Here is a 21,943-nt window from a genome sequence, read left to right as displayed (position 1 = left end):
TTTTGAAACTTTCTCCTTTGAAAGGAACTTACCCGGCCTTACCTCACTTGGAGTGAAGCTCATCCTCTGCCTCTTCTCATCAAAGCCTCAAATCTCCACTCCTTCATTGGCCCACTAACTCACTGGCTGCTTTTCACAGGCCACTCCGCTTGAGGTAACCCTCTATTTATTTGTTTGAGCTTTTCAAACTGCTTGGTCAGCTGACCTCGATTACCCAATCAGCTGCTTTTTGCTGAGTCTGAGCTATTCAAATCTTGATTGTCTAATCATCGGCTTTCTGCTGAGCTATTCAAATCTTGATTGATTTGATTGCACAGTCCAACTGCCAAAACTGCCAGAATCTCTCAAGTCAAAGCCTCAAATCTCCACTCCTTCACTGGCCACTTTCCACAGGCCGCTCCGCTTGAGAATGTGGATCTTCAGGCTCCTGTACCTCCTCCCTGATGATATTAACAACAACAGGGCATATCCTCAATGGTAAAAGTCTTTCATGATAGGTGCTGCATTCTTGAGGTGCCTCCTCTTGAAAAGGACCTCAATAGTGGAGAGAATTTTACCTCCGATGAAGCCGGCTGAGTCTACAGCTCTCTGCAGCCTCTCATGATTCTGTGCATGGGAACCGCCATACCAACCTGTAATGAAACCAATCAAAATGCTCTCCACCGTACATCTATAGAAATTTTCAAGTCTTTGGTGACATAAGATATAGGAGCCGAAATAGGCCATTCGGCCCATTGAGTCTTCTCCAACTTACAGAATCTCCTCAAACACCAAGCAAATATAGCCATTGGCATGCATTCTTCATGATTGCATCAATGTAATGGGCCCAGGACAGATGCTCGGAGTTATTGTCACCAGGAACTTTTAAGTTCCTTGCTACCACTGACCCTTCAGTGAGGAATGGTGTATGTTCTTTTGATTTACCTTTCCAGAGGTCCACTAACAATTCCTTGGTCTTGTTGACATTGAGTGCGATGTTTTTGTTGTGACACCACTCAACAGATTACTCTCACTCCGGTATACCTTCTTGTTGGCATCTGAGATTTTACCATCAAACAGTGGTGTCCTTCAAAAAGACCTCCAAGTTAAAAGTTGTTCAAAGAAACAATAAGAAGACAGTTGCATGGTTGCCTGTTAACTCAGGGCTAGTAGCATTGTTAGTAGACTAAATTTTCTTACCTTGCCTTGGTTTATTCAATGGGAAGAAAGTGAGGAATAAACTATTGAGTAACAGACCTTCTATTTGTTCACTCCTTTATCCACAAATACATCCAAAAGCACAGTTCATTACATTGCTTACTGTAATAAGATTCTTGAACAGACCTCTTCTATGATAAAGATGAACTCTCAATCTCTCAGCTGAAGCATCTTATTTGTCCACCTGCATTGAACATTCTTTATAACAGTAACGGTAACATTTTGTTATTATCTTCCTTTTTTCGCCAGCTAGATGTACATATGTTTTGGAATGATCAGTGTTCCTGGCTTGCAAAGCCAAGTTTTTTTATGGTACCTTGATGCATGTGAAAATAATAAACCAATTGCTACTTTCTCTGGAAGCAGAAATGATACGAATATGTTATCGCACATTGCAAATCTCACATCAGACACTGCTCTGAATTTCACACCACTAAAACAGTTCAAATTTAAAAAGACACAATTCCTTCAACTCCTACTTATTTCCATTTGTTAATGTTGTGCAAAGTGCCAGCACAATATATGCCATTGCTGGTAATATTCTCCTCTGTGCCATGGAAGCAAATGAACAACCTCTTTTAATATAGATGTATAAATAATAATGGATCAAATGAATTTCAGTTAAAACTATGCATTTTTTTTGGTTTATATTAACATCATTTATAGAATAAAAATAAGTCTAGAATATATAAAGAATAAGACTGATTTTGAAACTAAGGCACGGAGTAACTCTGCAGATGCTGGAAATCCAAAGCAACTCACACAAAATGCTGGGGGAACTCAGCAGTTCAGACAGCATGTATGAAAATGAATAAGCAGTCGACATTTCAGACTGAGACCCCTTTCAAACTTGTTAATACCACCAATTCAGCCCATGAGAGATAATGATGCTGCTCTAAGACTCACTTCTGCATTTTCCTGGTATTTATTCATGTTTTAGGGTAAGAGCATCATTGATGAAGCTAGTGTACGGTGTTACCCACAATCGCTTTGAGAAGGTGATAGTGAGCCACTTTCTGAAAGTGCTGCAGTTGTGCTGGTGGAAGTATTCCCACAAAGCTATCGAGTAGGGTGTCCCAAGATTTAGGCCCAGTGACAAGAAAGGTGTGGGGATTTAGGAAACGTGGTACCTTTAGAAAAATCTAAATCAATGGTGATCCTGTTATCTCTGTCCTTCTTGGTGGTGGAGATCATGAGTTTGAGAGGTGCATATGAGGTATTCAGTCTTACATTCCGTAGTTGATACTTACAGCAGTATGGCACAAGTGGTGGAAGGAGAACTTGCTGGGGTGTCAATTAAGTAGGGTGCACTGTTCCGGATGGTGTTGAGCTTCTTGGATTTTGGTGATTCCTCGATCATCCAGGCAAATAGGGAATAATTCATCATTCCAGTGTTTTGTACGTGGTGGAACAGCCTTTGGGTATCATGAGATCAGGCTCTGGCCACAGGATACCCTGACTCTGACAGTCTATAGTGGCTGTTTTCAGATCAATAGTAACCCCAAAATCTTGAGCTGGGGACTTGGTGTTGGTAATGCTCCTGAGTGTCGTGGACAGGCAATTAGATTCTCTAATTAAGAAGGCAAGCCAGTGGCAATACTTCTTTAGGATTTTGAAGAGATTTGGTTTGTCACCTAAAACACTGAAAACCTTCTATATATGTACCACGGAGAGCATTCTGACGGGATGCATAACTCTCTGGTATGGGGGGGAGGTACGGAGAGCTACTGCACAGGACCAAAAAAAGCTACAAAAAGTTGTAAAATCAGTCAGCTCCATCTTCAGTACATACTACTCTCTAGTTTATGTACATTATTAAGGACCTCCATCACCCAGGGCATGCCCTCTTCACATTGTTACCATCAGGAAGGAAGTACAGAAGCTTGTAGGCACACACTCAGCGATTCAGGAACAGCTTCTTCCCTCCTGCCATATGATTCCCAACTGGACATTGAACCCATGAACACTACCTCACTTTTTTAATATACAGTCAGCCCTCCTTATCCGCGGGGGATTGGTTTCGGGACCCCCCGCGGATACCAAAATTCGCGGATGCTCAAGTCCCTTATTAAACATGTATCAGTGCGGTGGTCTTTAGGACCCAGCTGAAGCCCGGACTTTATTTAACATGTCTCTGTGTGGTGGACATTAGGACCTCGTGGTGCAGCTCTGAATCGGCAGTGTTTCTGTTCACGAAAATAATCACGATTGCGATTGAAAATAAGGTGGAAGTAATAACGTGATCGGAAAGAGATGAAACGCTATCGGTCATTGGAAAAGCGTTAGGCTACAGTCGGTCAACGATCAGAACAATTTTAATGGAGAATGTGAAAGGCCCTGCCCCGAAGAAAGCTACAATTATTACTAAGCAACGCAGTGGTTAAATTATCGAAATACGTATGTTTCTTAAGTGTTTTATATGCATAGAAAGGTAAAATATATACTATATACTAAGAAAAACATTTGACTAACTGACGCTAAATAATACCGGATGTACCTGATCCAACTTCAAACCCGACTTAAAGACGGACTCAGGAATGGAACTCATTCATAACCCGGGGACTGTCTGTACTTTTAATTCATTTCTAGATTACTTATAATACCTAATACAATGTAAATGCTATGTAAATAGTTGTTATACTGTATTGTTTAGGGAATAATGACAAGAAAAAATAGTCTGTACACACTCAAACAACGAGTGCTGGAGAGAGAACTTCCAAGTTTTCCCTATCCGCGATTGGTTGAATCCGCGCATGCAGTATCCACAGATAAGGAGAGCGGACTGTATATACTTATAACTGATTGAGCGATTTAGTTTCTTTCTTTCTACAAATGTATATTATTATGTATTGCATTGAACTGCTGCTGCTAAGTTAACAAATTTCAAGACACATGCCAGTGATAATAAACCTGATTCTGATTCTAATTCTTGTTGGAAATTGTGGGATTGAGTTCAGGAGCCAAAAGGTAATGTTGCAGCTCTATAGGACCCTGGTCAGACCCCACTTGGAGTACTGTGCTCAGTTCTGGTCGCCTCACTACACGAAGGATGTGGAAACTATAGAAAGGGTGCAGAGGAGATTTACAAGGATGTTGCCTGGATTGGGGACCATGTCTTATGAGAGTAGGTTGCATGAACTCAGCCTTTTCTCCTTGGAGTGACAGAGAATGAGAGGTGACGTAATAGAGGTGTATAAGATGATGAGAGGCATTGATCGTGTGGATAGTCAGAGGGTTTTTCCCAGGGCTGAAATGGCTAATACAAGAGGGCACCGTTTTAGGGTGTTGGAAGAAGGTACAGAAGAGATGTCAGGGGTAAGTTTTTTTACACAGAGAGTGATTGTGTGGAATGGGCTGCCGGCAACTGTGGTGGAAGTGGATTCAATAGGTTCTTTTAAGAGACTCCTGGACCGGTACATGCAGCTCAGAAAAATAGTGGGCTCTGGGTAACCCTAGGTTATTTCTAAAGTAAGTACATGTTTGGTACAACATCGTGGGCCGAAGGGCCTGTATTGTGCTGTAGGTTTTCTATGTTTCTATGTTATTCCTTGACACATTTTTTAGTATTGAATGTAACTTGGCACTTACAAGTGTGCATGAATTAAGGCTTGTTGCACATAGGCATGGGCTTCTTCAAACATTGAGGAATCACAAATGGAATTCATAGTGTCATCATCATATGTATCCACTCTTCTAACCTTAAGATGCTAGGAAATTCATTGATAAAGCAGCTGAAAAAGGCTTAGCCTGAGGTACTGCCCTGATGAACTCCTGTAGTCATGAACTTGGACTTAGTTGATTGATCTCCAATGACCATAAACATTTTCATTTGTATGACACTTGGGACTGGACTGCTTTCCCTACATCTCCAATGACATAACTTTTACCAGAGCTGCTTGATGTGTCATTCAAACATTGTTTTATATCTAGTGCCATCACTCTTCATTACTCCTCATTGACCATGGTTGGACCAAGGCAATTATGAGGTCTGAAGATGCGTACTACTGGCAAAACCCAACTAGACATTGGTAGCCAGGTTATTGGAGGCTAAATGTCACATGATAGCACTGTTGTTGACAATTTTCATAACCTTATTGTTAATTGGCAGTAAGTTCATTGGTCACTGGTTAGCTGAATGTTATTTTGGTGAGCAGAACATACCTGAGCAACTTTGCTACCATTGCTGTAATGGTAATCGTAAGCCAGTGGTGTAATTGTAATCATACAATTTAGCCAGAGATATGACCCATTCTAGAAAATGGGTCTTCAGTATCTAACCTGGGGTGTTCTCTGTTCTCCTAGTCTTTGTTGTATCTAGTGACATTGTGCAAATTGAATCCAATTGATTGAAGTATATCTTTTGGTGGAGCTCTCAGGAGAAAACATTTGATTACAACTGACTGAAAATGGCTGCAAAAGCCTCAACCTGTACTTACTCCTAAAATTCTGGGCTTAAACCTTGTTATTTTGGAATGAACGCATGATGATTCCTCCTTGGTTGATAGCTTTGTTGCTCTCTAACATTCACAACTAGATGGAGGAGAATGGTAGAGTTTTGATCCATTAGGTGCAGGATTGGTTTAAATATGCTTAGTGCACGTTGTGTTTGCTGGTTAACAGAAACATGTTGAAGTTTTGACAGTGCTATGAATTAGTTTCCAATTTAAAAAAAAATAAATTTTGACAACAGATGACAGTGAAAAAATTAACCTATCATAGTTGGTTATTACATTGCTGGATGGTAGGTAAATGGGATACAGATCAGTTATGGTGTAAGTGAATGGTAATGCAGGCTCATAGAGCTACATGGACCACTCTGTTATCATCATAAGTGTTTCACCTAACCATTGATGTTAAGTATGGGTTATGACAGCACTTCCTTGTTATGTTCTGACTCTGAAATTCATTCCATCTGTTTCAATAGAATGAATTCTGGAGGCAGCAAAGAATGTGGTGATATAACGTTAGCACATTTATACTGAAAAAAGATAAATTTCTACAAACTTTTGTCTCCATGTGAGAAGGTTAATAAGAGACCTTTTTCCAATACCTTATCGCAAGATTACTAAAAGAGAACCTCCTCTTGTACATTACTGAGGAAAAAGCTTAAATTACGCTGTGTTGACCTGGAGTAAAATGGGACCTGTGGTATTCTAACTCCAAGGTAAGAGTACTACCAACTGAACCAAGCCTGCATACTTTGAGTGTTTTTCAAGAATAGTGTTATGAATTCTGTTTAGCCTATTGTCATTTGAGTTTATTTTATTTCAAGACGATTTTGATGTTGACTTTTCAAGGAACTTTGAGGTACAGAGTTAGTACATTTCTCAAGAAAAGAATAATGCCTTACTTGGGCTGCAATTTCAACACCTCTAAGATATTTGAATAGAAACTCCAAAAGACAGCAACTAAACTTAGAGGAAGTTATAATGTGTGTGCCTTCTTGTTTGTTTAGATCCAAAGCACATTTGAATTCTTCAACATGCATCCTTCTCTTTGGAACTTCAGACAATTTCCCATCTTTATTTGAACTCATGCCTCCTCAGGCTTCTGCTTGCTAGACCCATACCCCATTGCAGCCCTTGATGACAGCAAGTGCAGCTTATTAGATGAAGCAATGAGTTATTATATTCTTGTGCCTCGGGTTCATTTTTTCATTCTGTCTTTAAATGTTGTTAGGATACTTTCAGTAAGTTACTGCCATTCTCAGCAGGAAAGCATAGTAAAGCACTCCATTTGTAAGAAGAGAAAGGATAAATGGGGAGCTCAACTAATCCTGCTGTGCAGTAATTCTTTTCCTGTCGGCTGATCCTAAAACAAAATAATATTAACAGCAGGAGTAGAAAAGTCCAAACTATCCAAGCAGGGTAAAAAAAAAGGAAGTGCACACTAAGATCTTGTTTTCCATCATTTTATCGAGATTTTCTCAGGTCAATCATTTCTTCTTACGGAGGCAGAAGAAACACAAGCCACATTTTGCAGTGTACTAAAGAAAGCAAACAAGATTATTTATGGGAACTAAGGATTAATGTCATAAATTCACAAAAATGTCAGGCTCCAAATGCTAGCTTATCAACGTCATCAATAACTGCCTCAAGATGCCTTGACAATATCACAAAAGCAAAATTCCCTGGCAAGCTATACAGATGGGTTTCAGATATGATTGATGGCAAACTGTTGATGAGAAGATATGGAATAAAATAGAATATTGTAAGAAATTGTTCCCCTTCTTGGCTTTGTGTCTGTACTACTGTCAAATGCAGTAGACTAATAAATTAACTTGAAACTTATACCTTTCTCACAATGAGAATAAACAGATCTCTTAAGTCAAGCTATCTTGTGCATATGTGATTGGTTAGAATGTTTACTATATACTTTATGCAGATTTCTTTGTTGAATAATCTGCTAGAAATGTTTAAATATGTAAAAGGAAATGGGATATTTGAGACCTCAGTGAATGATTGGACCAATAATGTACTTGAGGACTGAAAGTCTATAGCGATCAAAGGGAATTATGGTCAATGCAGTTACAAAGAGAAAAATTAAGAGAGAAATAATTATTAGATTAAAAGAGAGAGGAAATAAAAATGGAAAATGGAAAATAAAAAAAAATATGTTGTGTATTTTTCAAATCGCTAAGAAGAAATTACTACATGCAGGAAGGAGGTTAAAGTGAGTCACTTTTTGGACCTAACAACTTGATTGGGAGTGTGCTGAAAACGATTTTGCTATGAAAGTGTAATTGCACAGCTGAATTCAAAATATTATTATTTTGCAGTGAATTTAAACATCAATTAATGTGGAAATGTTACTGACACTATAAAGGGAAGCAATATTCATCAGAGACACATGAAGTTTCATAAAAATTGGAGAATGAATTTAATTGTCAACTGAGTATTGACCAGATATAGCTGAGAAATAACTAGGGAATACAGCTGGTTAGTAACTAGGGAGCTAAGAAAGCTTGACACCTTTCCATGTTTTTGTACTCTAAATGAGAATTGAATTGGATAGCTTCTGAAAGCAGTTACATGTACCTTGGTGCACACATAACATACTCCTATTCAATATTATACAAGCAAAACACTATCTCAGCACTGTTAACTGAATTACTTCAACACACCTTGCACTCTTTAATTTCTATGTGCATGTCTTAAAGGAGAAGAATTCTTTAAAGTAGGGTGAAGCACAGAGCAGATCAGGCAGTCAGATTTTCCAACAGTGTACTGAAGATCTTAGTGAGGTTGTGGAAAGGGGGAATCATTTTCTGCATGAATGCCTGCCTCAAGATCTTAATGGGAAACCATGATGATCAGGACGTGCACTTCGAAGGTTAGTATAGGTGAAAGATTATTATATTCTCCTCTCATTCCTAATCCTCCTCCTCACATCTCCCATTTTCCTCATCCCACAACACCAGCAGACTTAAAAGATGGGAATGGACACCTCTTCATTTTCTATCTCTTCAGCTTTCATTTTTGGCTTTTTCTTTATCGATACTGAAGAAGGCAAATAGAGGGGAAGTAGGAAGAAACTGGTGGTGATGAAGATTTCACACTTGATTTGGCACTTGATTTCACATTTGCAGAACCCAGCTCTGTTTCTGAAACTCCACATACACTTGTGGGGGGCATACAAGCATAAGTGGACAAATGCTCTAACACCAATATTTGAGAAGAAAGAATAAAACAAGCGATAAACTGCTTGAGGAAGGTCACACATCCATTCTGGTGCAGATGACTTTGATGGGTCAGGACACAAGAGAAGACTGATGAATATGTATAACAACATATATGGTGCATTGAGAAAGTTGAGTTCAATAAACAGGTCCAGCTGCAGATTGGCATAATGTTTTATACAGAGCTGGGTGTCCATCCCTCCCAACCCAACCTGGAAGTGGAGACCAACTTGTAAGCCCAATTACGGCGCATAATATGATAGCTTATGTTTCAGGTTCTATGGTTACACAAGTAGCTTCCATTAAAGCCATGGATTTTACAATGGAACATACATATCTATGCTCATTGCGATCTTGGTTGAAGTTGCTAATGCTCAAAGATGCTTAGAATTTGCCTCCACAGACTTGCAAAGTGTCATCTAACAGATTACCAGGACTGTTGAGGTGTTTGTCCAAAGGACTGGCAGTAACTCCCTGAAGCACAAGCCTGCTGCTCCTTATCAAGATGACAGCATTCAGAATTTCACTACTGCCACTGTCCTTGATGTTGCCCAGCAGCCTACCTCACTGCTACTGCTGGAAGAATGTGACGGTCAATGACAGGGGGAAACATTGGCGTGGATCATTCAATGAATGAATAAATAGGGTTAAGGTTTCTGGTACTAATGTGCGCTAATTTTCCCACACATAGCTTGGGTGGAAAGGGACTGTCTAGTATGCTGTCTCACTTCTTCTGTAACCCCCCCCCCCCGCCTTCTGTCTCCTCCTGTGGTTCTGTTCTTTAACCTCGTAGGTACTGGAAAAGGTCAACCACGTACAGCATAAAGCGCTGAATCAAGTGTATTGACAATGTCTCTGTTGGGTGCTCAGCCGTACTAATCCAGAGTTGTCAAAAAAGTTCCATCATTGGCCGACCATACCAATGGCTGTTCTTGAAGGGACCTGTTGTATGGTAAAGTGAAATTCTTGATCTCTCGAAGTACACTGCTGTGGCCCTTGCACCTAATTTGCATACCTGCACAGCATTTTCTCTATGAATGTAACACCGTATCCTACATTCTGTTATTGCCTTTTCCTTTGCACCACACCGAAGTACTTAAATTTTGGAAAGTTCTGTATGGAGGACAAGTAAATGAAAGGTTCTGTCTCAGTACATGTGACAATAATAAACTAATTTACCGATTACAAATTGTAGAAGAATGGTTCTCATGTATGTGTGCAAAATCTATCAGGATCCTTGCGTCTGACGGCACTTGACACTGAGTAGCCACCTGTTGTGAGATGACTGAGCGATAGGCATGGACTGAAGGCTTTGTGCACGCTGCTTGGATACCGAGCACTAATCAGAATGACATGGCCATACATCATCTGGATACTGAGAGAGCAAAATCCTATTTGGTGGTAGTATAGCAATACTCAGTAAATAGGGCTAGCAATTGCATTACTACAAATTAATGCTATTAAATCAGCACTGTAGATGCATCTAACACTGTGAAGTTCGCAGAGCAATTGAGATCTTTAATTGCTCATTTCACAGAATAGCATTCTCAGATTTTCCTGTGTTGTGGCACACTGAACACTGTTCTACTTATTGATGTGTTTCAAGTTCTCATTGATGTCAGTGGATACAGTTGATGCAGCCAGATCATAATGAGATGTGCCAAACTGGTTCCCCACACATAGCTTGCATTCCTTTAATTTTGGACCATTTAGTTTACATGGTCTCTTTCCAACTTTCTAAAACATAGTTGTAATTCAATTATCAATATTTCCTGAATGCTTTTGCTATATTCTCATTGTTTATTATCTTTTCAAGTTGATCTCAACTACAGCTTTGCAATTATATCCTGAACATCTAATTTACATTCCTCTAATTTGAAAGCAACTGTTCATTGCTATTCTCTGTTCAGTGTCTCTTTACGTACTGTATTCATTATCTCCGCTGTCACTCTCCTTTAATTGCAGGGCTATCAGTTTTTCTAACTCTTCTATTGGATGCTCGGTTATCAAATGCCTTTTGAAACCCCATTACAAAACATTTGGCATAACCTCATCAATCCTCTCTGTTACTTCATCAGAGGGCTCAATCATCTTATCACATGTAATTTGCTTTCTCCAGATGCAGCCATATTGTTTTTCATCTGACTATTAATTTTGACTCAGACTACATTCTTATATTGCTTCCCCCATTACATTGTGCTGAATTATTTTACATTTTGTGTGTGGAAATCTAACATTTTATTGGCACAACAAACTTCCCTCATATTAAGGAATTCATGACACATGGAAGTGGCCACCTGTGAGATCCCAAATGTTGGCATTAAAATGAAACCTCAATTAAACAGTCAGCACGTGTCACATACCAATGTAAATTCTCAGGATGACAGCGCTACTCTAAATAAAGTACAACATTTTATTCAGCTTAATGCTGGTTACATATCTGTGCAAAATGTTTATAATCTAGTGATTGCTCTGAGCATATGAACTTCAATGACTTTCCTGGTATGGCATTATTATGATTAATACTCAGTACTTGGACCACAACTATTACTATGAGAATGGATTGTAAAGTGTCAGAAAATTGTATCTGTGAAGCAATATGTAAAAATACCAGTGATATGGTTATCTGTCATTTATAGAAGTTAGTGGTTTCAGAAACAGGGTAAGGAAAGTAAGGTAGCATGTGCATTAATTAAGCTCATTAAGCGTGGTTCCGGAAAAGCAGAACATGGTCTTTGGAGATTTGGTATGTCAACAAATACATTCAAAAACTTCTAGAGATGTACCGTGGAGAGCATTCTGACAGGCTGCATCACTGTCTGGTATGGCGAGGGTGGTGGGTGGGGCTACTGCACAGGATCGAAAGAAGCTGCAGAGGGTTGTAAATTTAGTCGGCTCCATCTTGGGTACTAGCCTACAAAGTACCCAGGACACCATCAGGGAGCGATGTCTCAGAAAGGCAGCGTCCATTATTAAGGACCTCCAGCAGCCAGGGCATTTCCTTTTCTCACTGTTACCATCAGATAGGAGGTACAGAAAACTGAAGGCACACACTCAGCGATTCAGGAACAGCTTCTTCCTGTCTGTCAGCCGATTCCTAAATGAACATTGAATCCTTGGATACTACCTCACTTTTTTAATATATATTATTTCTGATTTTGCACCACTTTTAATCTATTCAATATGCATATACCGTAATTGATTTACTTATTTATTTATTATTATTGTTATTTTTCTTCTGTGTTATGTCTTGCATTGAACTGTTGCTGCTAAGTTAACAAATTTCATGTCAAATATCGGTGATAATAAACCTGATTCTGATTCTGATTAAGGAACCAGCAACTGCAGCTTAGAGTCTGACCAAACAAACAAGCATTTTGTGAAACCACCCAAGTTTCCTGCATACTTACCAAGGAGCAGTGTATTGGATAGTCAACCTAATACTGACTAAATATTGAATAAGAGGACAAATAAATTAACACTGAAACCCAAAGAAGATTTTGAAGGAACTGCCTTGACATTAAATTGCATTGTTAGTTCTCAAGCAAACAAATGACTATTTTGTACATAGTCTCACAAATAGGATGCCTAGTTAATGTATTTTTATGGTCAATTCAATTCATTTCTCCATGAAAAATATTGTTAAGGTTCAAGGATAGTAAACTGATCTGTTTAAATTTTAAATTTATTGTATTAATTATTTTACATCTTATCAAGTATTACTGTGAGGAATCATTGAGTTATGCAGATAGAAACAGGTTCTTTGCCTTAACTCATCCATTCCAACCTGACCTAGTCCCATTTGCTGGCATTTAATCTACATCCCTCTAAATCTGTCCTATCCAAGTAAATATCGAAATGTAATTTGTTTCTTAAACATTGTAATTGTATCTGCCTCTAACATTTCCTCTAGCACTTTGTTCTGTATACCCATCACCTACAGTGTGAAAAGCTTGCCCTCTGATTCTCTTCCCATGGGAAAAAGACTGAGCTCGTCAACATTAATCTGTGCCCATCATGATTTTATATACTTCCATAACGTCACTCCTCATTCAACTCTTGATCGGGGAAAACAGTGCCAGTTTACCCAGTTTTCCTTATAGCTCAAGCCCACCAGTCCAAGTAATATTTTCTGTACCCTCTCTAGCTTAGTCACATCCTTCCTATAATATAGTGAGTAGAACTGCACTCAATACTCCAGGTGTGGTCTCAGCAGAATCTTGTAGAGCTGAAAAATGATGGCCCTTTATTGTACTTGGTGCACTAACTGATAAAGACAGGCATTGCATTTGTCTTCTTGCCCTTCATTTGCTACTTTCAGGAACACGTAGACGTATTCCCAGGTCTTTCTATTCTACAACACATCCCAGGGACCTACCATTCATTGTGTATGCCCTACCATGGTCTATCTTCCCAAAGTAAGTTACTTCACACTTACCCGAATTAAATTCCATCTGCCATTCCTTTGCACATATTCCCAGTTGATCTGGATCCTGTTGTAACTTTAGACAGTCTTCTTCACAGGCTACTATACTACCAGTTTCTGTGTCACCTGCAAGCTCACAAATCATGCCACTTAAATTCTCATCCAAATTGTTAATGTGCACCCAGTGGCCACCCATTATGTACAGGTGATAACCAATAAAGTGGCTACAGAGTATATGCTCATGATCCTCTGTTGCTCTGCTTATTCACTTCAAGGTTCGACATGGTGTGCATTCAGAGATGATCTTCTGTGCACCACTGTTGTAACTCATGGTTATTTGAATTACTGTCACCTTTCTGTCAGCTTCAACCAATCTCCTCTGATCTCTCTCATTGATAAGGCATTTTTGCCCATAGAAGTCTTTTTTGTTGTTCTTCGCACCATTCTCTGTAAACTCTAGCGATATACAAACTACCCTGCCTGGCAACTGCAATCATTCCACGGTCAAAGTCACTTAGAACAAAGAACACATTTCTTCCCCATTCCGACGTATGGTCTGAACATCAGCTGAACCTCTTAATCATGTCTGCATGCTTTTATGCATTGAGTTGTTGCCACATGATTGGATGATTAGATATTTGCATCAATGAGAATGTGTACAGGGAATATACAGTAGGGTTGCCTCCTACTGTAAGTGACAAATAACAGGGGAAGCACTGACAGTCCCTGTGGCACACCACTAGTCACATGCTTCCAATCTAAAAAACAAACTTCCAATACCAAGAAGTACAATAGTTCAAAATTTCCATTTAATATCAGAGAAATGTAGGCAATATATATCCTGAAATTCTTTTTCTTCAGATGAAAACAGAAAGAGTGCTCCAAAGAATCACTGACAGTAAAAATGTGAGAACCCCCAAAGCCACACTCCTTTTACTCCCCCTCCCACACAAAAGCAGCAGCAACTACCTACCACCCCACCCACTTCCGCAAAAAAGCATAAGCACCCTCCACCCACCAAGCAAAGCCCCCAAGAAAGACCATGATCTGTAGTACAACAAAAACTAATTGTTCACCCAACAATTCGACATATCACAGGCTCTGTCTCATCTAATAAAGGAAAAAGAGGTGTCCCCTTTCACAGTGAGAGGGGAGATATAACAAAACAACTAGGTGATTTATGGTGCTAAAAGTCTGTCGCGTGCTTTTTATCCCTGAGTTTTCCACCCAGAGATTCAGCAACAATCTCTCCCCTATTAACGAGAGAGAGAGAGAGAGAGCACAATTCACCAAGTAAAGAACCTTCAACAGCTGTTTCTGACATTCTGTTCTCTCCTGTGATGCTTCAGTCAGTGGTACTAGCTTAGAATCAACACATCTACAGGGCCAAGAAATCTCAGAACACTGAAGGCGTGCTCGTCTTCTAGACTGCGTCCTTGGGATATCGAAAAGCAGCCGGTCAGGAGCCCCCAGGAGCAGGTCCCACCACTGCAAAGAACCGAGGTCTGAGAGTAACTCTACATCAGGGTCTTCAACAGAACCCCATCCACCCTGAAAAGGCAAAGTCATGACATCAAAAGTTGAAGTTCAGCTGTTTTCTTGGATGCGCACAAAAGAGTCAACAGTGAGCACCATCATAACTCCGCCTCACCAGTATGTGAGCAAGATCTCACCCATTTCCACTGGCTTCAAACCAAAAACCACAATGATTCTTAAGAGGACCTAGTCTCTTTGTTGCTCTTAATATACTTACAGAATTGTTTAGGATTCTCATTTATCTGCCAAGGATATCTCATGTCCTTTTTTTTACCTTTCAAGTTTTCTTATTGAGGATGCATTTAGTGTTTTTGACCTAGAAATTTTAACTGTTTATTCATATCTATTATTGCAAATATTTCACTTTAACAATAGAAGACATATTTAGCACCACACTGAAAGATGAACAAAGATTATACCTGAATGCAGGCTTTGAACCCAGAGAATTTTCAAAGTTCCAAGTTCAGTGTATTTATTATCAAAGTACAACCCCGAGATTCATTTTCTGGCAGGCAGTCATAGTAGAGATACAAGAAGCACAATAGAATCAATGAAAACAATACACACAAAATGCTGGATAGCATCTATAGAAAAGAGTATAATCGATGTTTCGAGCTGAAACCCCATCAAAATCAATGAAATACTGCATCCAACAGGGTGGACAAAAACCAATGTGCAAAAAGACAACAAACTGTGCAAATACAAAAGTAAAGGAAAAAAAAATATTAAGTAAAGAGGCAATAGATATCAAGAACATGAGATGAAAAGTCCTTGAATGTGCACCCATAGGTTGGGGGAACCGTTCAGTGATGGATGAATGAAGTTGAGTGAGGTTATCCCCTTTGGTTCAAGAACCTGATAGTTGAGGGGTAATAATTGTTTCTGAACCCAGTGGTGAGGTTCCTGAGGCTCCTGTTCCTTCTTCCTTTTGGCAGCAGTGAGAAGAGTACATGACCTGGATGGTGGTACAAAGGTACTGTAAAGTAACCCATGTGAATCAATGACTTAAGCATCTCAATTGTTGTATTATATTTTCTGAATAGCATGCCATTACTTAAACAATAGAGCAGGCAGATAAAATGTACTATTCCATAATCAACCTTGTGCTAGTATGAGTATGCAGCACAGATCCATCAGGCTCTTCCTTGCTCTTAACAACCCTGCCAACAGAATATTGCCCAAAACAATCCAGATAAACCTAGAAATTGACAGGAGGTTTAGATCGGATTTTCCTGCTCCTACAGTGCTGTGCAAAAGTCTTAGGCACGCTAGATTTTTTATATGGTTTCAGATTGAATGGCCTCCACAGAGCCCTGATCTCAACATCGTCGAGGCTGGCTAGGATTACCTGTAGAGATAGAAGTAACTGAGACAGCCAAAGTCTGCAGAAGAACTGTGGAAGTTTTCCACAGTTCGTGGAACAACTGACCAGCCAATTTCCTTAAAAAACTGCATAACAGGGTACCTAAGAGAATTGATGCAGTTTTAAAGGCAAAGGGTAGTCACACCAAATATTGGTTTGAGTTAGTTCTTCACTGTTCACTGCTCTTTATAGTAATTTTTTGATATTAAGACATTTTTTATATCATTATTTTTGAAAACACCATCACCTACAGAATTTTTTTTAACATGTGTCTTGGACTTTTTCATCTTATGATTATCTGATTACAGGAAATAGAATAAAAATTGTGCAAACGTGCCATGTGCTCCTTAAGGAATAAACCCAATACTCCACCTATTTAAACTTATAAGCTTGTTACCAGCGGAAAATATTTTAAGTGATAATTCAAAGAGTAATGAAATACAATTTTGCAGCATGAATAGTGTAGCCTGCATGCTAGCAACTCCTACAAACTGAAACCAAGTGATACAGGTAACAACAGGGCTTTGCTTCCAGGTGAGCTCAGTGCCTTCTATGCTCACTTTGACCATAAAAAATCATGGAGGAACCATCACAAACTCCTACAGCCCCCAGTGACCCTGTGATTTCAGTCTCTGAGGCCAATGTGAGAACATCCTTCAGGAGGGTGAACCCATTGGAAGTATCTGGCCCATATAGGGTATCTGGCAAAGTACTAAAGACCTGTACTAACCAACTGGCTGGTGTGTTCACTGAGATCTTTAACCTCTCACTAGGCAGTCTGAGCTATCCACCTGCTTTCAGCAGGTTTCAATTATACCAGTGCCTAGGAAGAATGTGGTAATTTGCTTCAATGACTATCATCTACTAGCCCTTACATCCACAAATTGTTTTGAGAGGTTGGTGATGAAATATATCAACTCCTCCCTGAGAAGTGACTTGGATCTCCTCTGATCTGCCTACTGGCACAACAAAACCACAGCAAATGCCATTTCATTGCCTCTTTACTCAACCGTGGAATATCTGAATAGCAAGGGTGCATACATCAGGATACTCTTTATTGACTGTTCACCATTCAATACTATCATCCCCTCAAAACTAATCGATAAGCTTCAAGGTCCAGACCTCAGTACTTTCTCATGTAATTGGATCCTCGATTCCCTCTCTTGCGGACCCCAGTCAGTTTAGATTGGCAACAACGTCCCTCCACAATCTCTACCAGTACAGTGCATCACAAAGGCTGTCTGCTTAGTCCCCTGCTTTACCTGCTTTACAGCTCCAATGCCATATTTAGATTTAATACAAACACCACTGTTGTAGGCCGAACCAAAGTTGGTAATGTATCAGCATTTAGGAAGGAGACTGAAAATCTGGCTGAGTGGTGCCACAACAACAACTTCTTACTCAATGTCAGCAAGATCAAGGAGCTGCTCGTTGACTTTAGAAGGAGGTAAACAGGGGTCCATGAGCCAGTCCTCAACGAGGTATCAGAGGTGGAAAAGGTCAGCAACTTTAAATTCCTCAGTGTTATCATTTCAGAGGACCTGTCCTGGGCCTGGCATATAAGAGCAATTATGAAGAAAGCATGGTAGGCCCTCTGCTTCCTTTGTAGTTTGCAAAGTTTCAGCATAACATCTCAAACTTTGATAAACTTTCATAGATGTATGGTGGAGAGTATATTGATTGACTGCATCACAGTCTGGTATGGAACACCAATGACCTTGAATGGGAAATCCCACGAAGAGTAGTGGATACAGTCCAACCCATCATGGGTAAAGCCCTGCCCACCATTGAGCACATTCATCATCAGGCACCCCCACCAATCAGGTCATGCTCTCTTCTCACCTCTGCCATCAGGAAAAAGGTACAGGAGCCTCAGGACTCACACCTCCAGTTTCAGGAACAGTTATTATCTTTCAACCATCAGGCTGTTGAACCACAGGGGATAACTTCACTCGACTACAGTTGCCCCATCACTGAACTGCTCCCACAACCTATGGACTCACTTTCAAGGATTCTTCATTTCAACTTTTTGATATTTACTGGTTATTTATTTTATTATTATTACTATTTCTTTTTTCTTTCTTTTTGGATTTGCACAGTTTGTTGTCTTTTGCACACTGGTTGTCTGCCCTGTTGATGTGCTCTTTCATTGATTCTATCATGGTTTGCAAGAATAGTATTTCAGAGTTGTATATGGTGACATATATGCACTTTGATAATAAATTTACTTTGAACTTTGTTCATACCGGATGACAATTTTTTTGTATTCTATTATTGGCAGATAATACATTGGATGTGTGATTTTGTTTGCCTGTGTAAGTTCATGCTTGGTTTTAAATTAAACATGACTTCTAACATTACAGAATTGCTTCCACACTAAACATAAAAACTATGTTCATTCAACGATAAGAAATTTATTTTTTGCAATAATACAGAAACAAGTTAGAATGTTTAAATATAGAATAACACCACTGTTCAGAATCAGCTGGTTTAAAATGAAAGCAGTGATACTTTGGGAATATCACAAGCACACCATTTTTCATTAAGGGTTTAATATACCAGTTAGTGATTACTGATGCTTGAGTAACAATTCTAATTAAGCCAGTTATTATAAGATGGATGTCATTAACATAACCCAGTCTGCCATTTTCTAAATTTTCAAACCTTTCACAGTACAAGAGTTGCAATGAGCTTCTAATTAGATTTTAAAGCATTCCATTGTACAGTATTAGTGCATTTGGTCCTAAATTTGAATATAGCTAATCACTCAAAATGATTGTTTTTACATTATTTTTTCTATATCTTTGGATGTCAGTTATGGATAATAAACCTAATGACACTGTATTTATTACTGTACTAATTCAATGAATAGAGTAAAAGACTTAACATTCTTGCTGCCATATTTCAGCTAGGGCTGTTTAAGCTAGCTGAAATATGTGTTTGAAACACATCCTCATAAAGGTAATAACGAAATAATAAAGCAAGACCAAGTTTCGAGAAATAGAGGTACATTAATTAATAAATACCTTTTTCAGAGTTCAGTGTGCTTGCTGCCTATTTCAAACATTTTCTGTTGAACGATTTTATTAAAGAGCAGTTCTTTTGGTACCACACAGAGAAATAGTAACAGCTACATCACTATCAATTCCTCATGGAATTGGCAACATTTATATGAAGATCAAGGAAAAAATAAGGTCCTAACCAGAAGAAAATATCTTGAAAAATATACCGACCATATAATGTTATAATATTATGTAAGTGACTTTAGAGTCATATCAACTCATCCCAGCATGTCCATGCTGATTAGTGAGTATCCAGATGTATTAGTCTCATCTTCTAGGACTTGACCCATAAAATTTTTTGCCCAGGCAATTTGAGTGTTGGTCTAAATATTGACAGCGTTTCTATTTCTACCACTCTCTTAGGCAGTGTATTCTAGATACTTGCCTCAGGCCCCTTCTAATTCCTTTGAAACATCCTAAATCTATGTCATCTAATTTATATTCACCTCTGACAAGAGGACTTTTCTGCAGTCTGTCCGACCCATAACACACATAATTTTATTTACTTTTTTCAAGTTCCCTCTTAACCTCTTCTACTCTAGGTAAAGCAGATATAGCCTCTCCAATCTCACCTCATAACTGTAAAGCATGATCCCTGATAACACCTTGGTGAATCTCCAGAGTTAACACACCTTTCCTAAGGTGGAATGACCAGAGCTTCCTATAGTGCCCCAGCTAAACTCTGGCCGATGTTTTATAACGTTACCGCATAATTTCTCTGCTCCTGTACACAGTGCCCTGACTAATGAAGACTTGTATCTCATATGCCCGCCCAGCCTTAAGAACCTTTGCATTTGTACATCAATTACTTCTTTGGACCCTACCATTCACGGTGTATGTCCAAGTCTCATTAGTACTCCCAAAATTCATCACTTCACATTAATCTGGATTAAATTCCATCTGCCATTTCACCAGAACACAGCACTAAGGCATGAATGTTAAGAGACTGGACATCAGAGTTAAGTATTTTTTTACACAAAGAGTGATGAGTGCATGGAATGCTCTGCCAAGGATAGTGACAGAGGCAGATACATTAGGGGCGTTTTAGATTGGCATTCAGATGATAGAAAAAGGAGGGCTATGTCAGAGGGAAGGGTTAAAATGATCTTAATTTGGCACAGCATTGTGGGCCGATTGGCCAGTACAGTGGTGTTCCAGTTCTACAGTCCCACTGCCTGAGGTTTCTCCACCCCACTGTCAACAACTCTGCCAATCTTCATATCATCTGCAAGCTTACTGATCATGACTTGTACATCCACTCGTATTACAAATGGCAAGGACCTCAGCCATCAGGATGCAATTCCTGCCGCTGTCTTGAACGTTCTTCCTGTAGCCATTTGGGTTTCCTCCCACATTCCAAAGTCATGCAGACTAATATGTTTTAGTAGTTGTGGTCATGGTGCTGAAAGCATGGTGACACTCGGGGCTGCCCCCAGCACTTTATTGGGACCATGTTGGTCAGTGACAACAATAACACATTTCACAGTATGTTTTGATGTTTCAATGTATGTGTGACAAATAAATCTAATCTTCATAAAATATTAATCCTAGTCCATCCCTATCTTTTTCCATTTTGAAATATATGGAGTTACGGTCACTGTCTCCAAAAATGCTTCATACTGTCACTCCTCCATCGGACTAGATACAGTCCCCGAGATAAAGCTCCTTCTGTCATTGTTCCATCTACATTACAGGTCAAAAAACTCTCCTGGCAAATTTCCACCTTCTTTGAGTCTTTTACACTTGGACGATTATGGTTAGTATTTAGGAAATTGAAATCACTTTGTACTTTGTACTATGCCCTATTTTTCTTACATCTCTGCTATTTACTTTCACATCTATTCTTTTATCTGCTGTTGACTAGTAGGAGATCGATCATACATTCCAGACATTACTGTGAAGAGAAAGCAACCTTATTGTTCCTATTCTCTAGCTATAAAGGTATTATTTACAAAGCCTCAACATTGAAGTAATGCATTCTTCAATGAACAGCTCAGTGAATCTCCTCTGTCTCACCTGAAAATTCTATATTCTTGGATACTTAGATTCCTGTCCTGCACCTCTTTAATCATTTCTCAGTGACAGCAATGATATTTGGTCCCATATGTTAATTAATGCCTTAATTAAAACCCCTATTTAACTAGTTAGATTCCTTGTATTAAAACAGATGTCATTTTGCTTTGTATTCCTCACCTATTCTGCCTACTGGACTCACTAATGTTTTCTCTTCTAGGTGACCGTACTTTCCATCTGAACAGCTACTCTAAGCCCCATTCCATTTTGGAGGTACAGATAACTGAAGAAATGTTACTGTTGCTATAGCTATTGAAAATTTTTAAAATATGTATTTCTTCTGAAGTTTGTAATTTTGATTGAGCATCGAACTTGATAGTACAGACTTAGCTACCTAATGTTCAACTTCCCAGAGTTTTATTCCCATAGAAATTTACCTGTACTTTGGGGCCTATTTTCCAAATGCATACCTTTTTTCATGACGTACATTGAGAATGCAGAGAATAGTTCCCCACTGTTTTCCATCCATACAATGCAAAAAATAATTTTCCCAAGACTGCAAATTTGGAAAATCAGTAATTCTGACTAAAAATCAAGTGGCTACATTCTACATAAACGACTGCAGCACTTGCTTCCATCTTTCACCATACCATTATAATCCCGTAGAA

The 21,943-nt window shown here is 39.1% G+C and overlaps 1 long non-coding RNA gene across 1 annotated transcript in view; it reads left to right on the top strand.

The window, feature by feature from the left end:
* LOC140732821 (uncharacterized) overlaps positions 1–21,546 on the top strand; it is an 86,807-nt gene extending 65,261 nt beyond the window's left edge. The window contains exon 3 of the long non-coding RNA XR_012100150.1: positions 21,496–21,546. This is a non-coding gene — a long non-coding RNA (uncharacterized lncRNA). The remainder of the gene's footprint in view (positions 1–21,495) is intronic.
* Positions 21,547–21,943: the final 397 nt, after the last annotated feature.

Source organism: Hemitrygon akajei, chromosome 9, assembly GCF_048418815.1.
Source record: "Hemitrygon akajei chromosome 9, sHemAka1.3, whole genome shotgun sequence".
NCBI classification, from domain to species: Eukaryota; Metazoa; Chordata; class Chondrichthyes; order Myliobatiformes; family Dasyatidae; genus Hemitrygon; species Hemitrygon akajei.
This window is presented reverse-complemented; position numbering and strand designations above follow the sequence as displayed.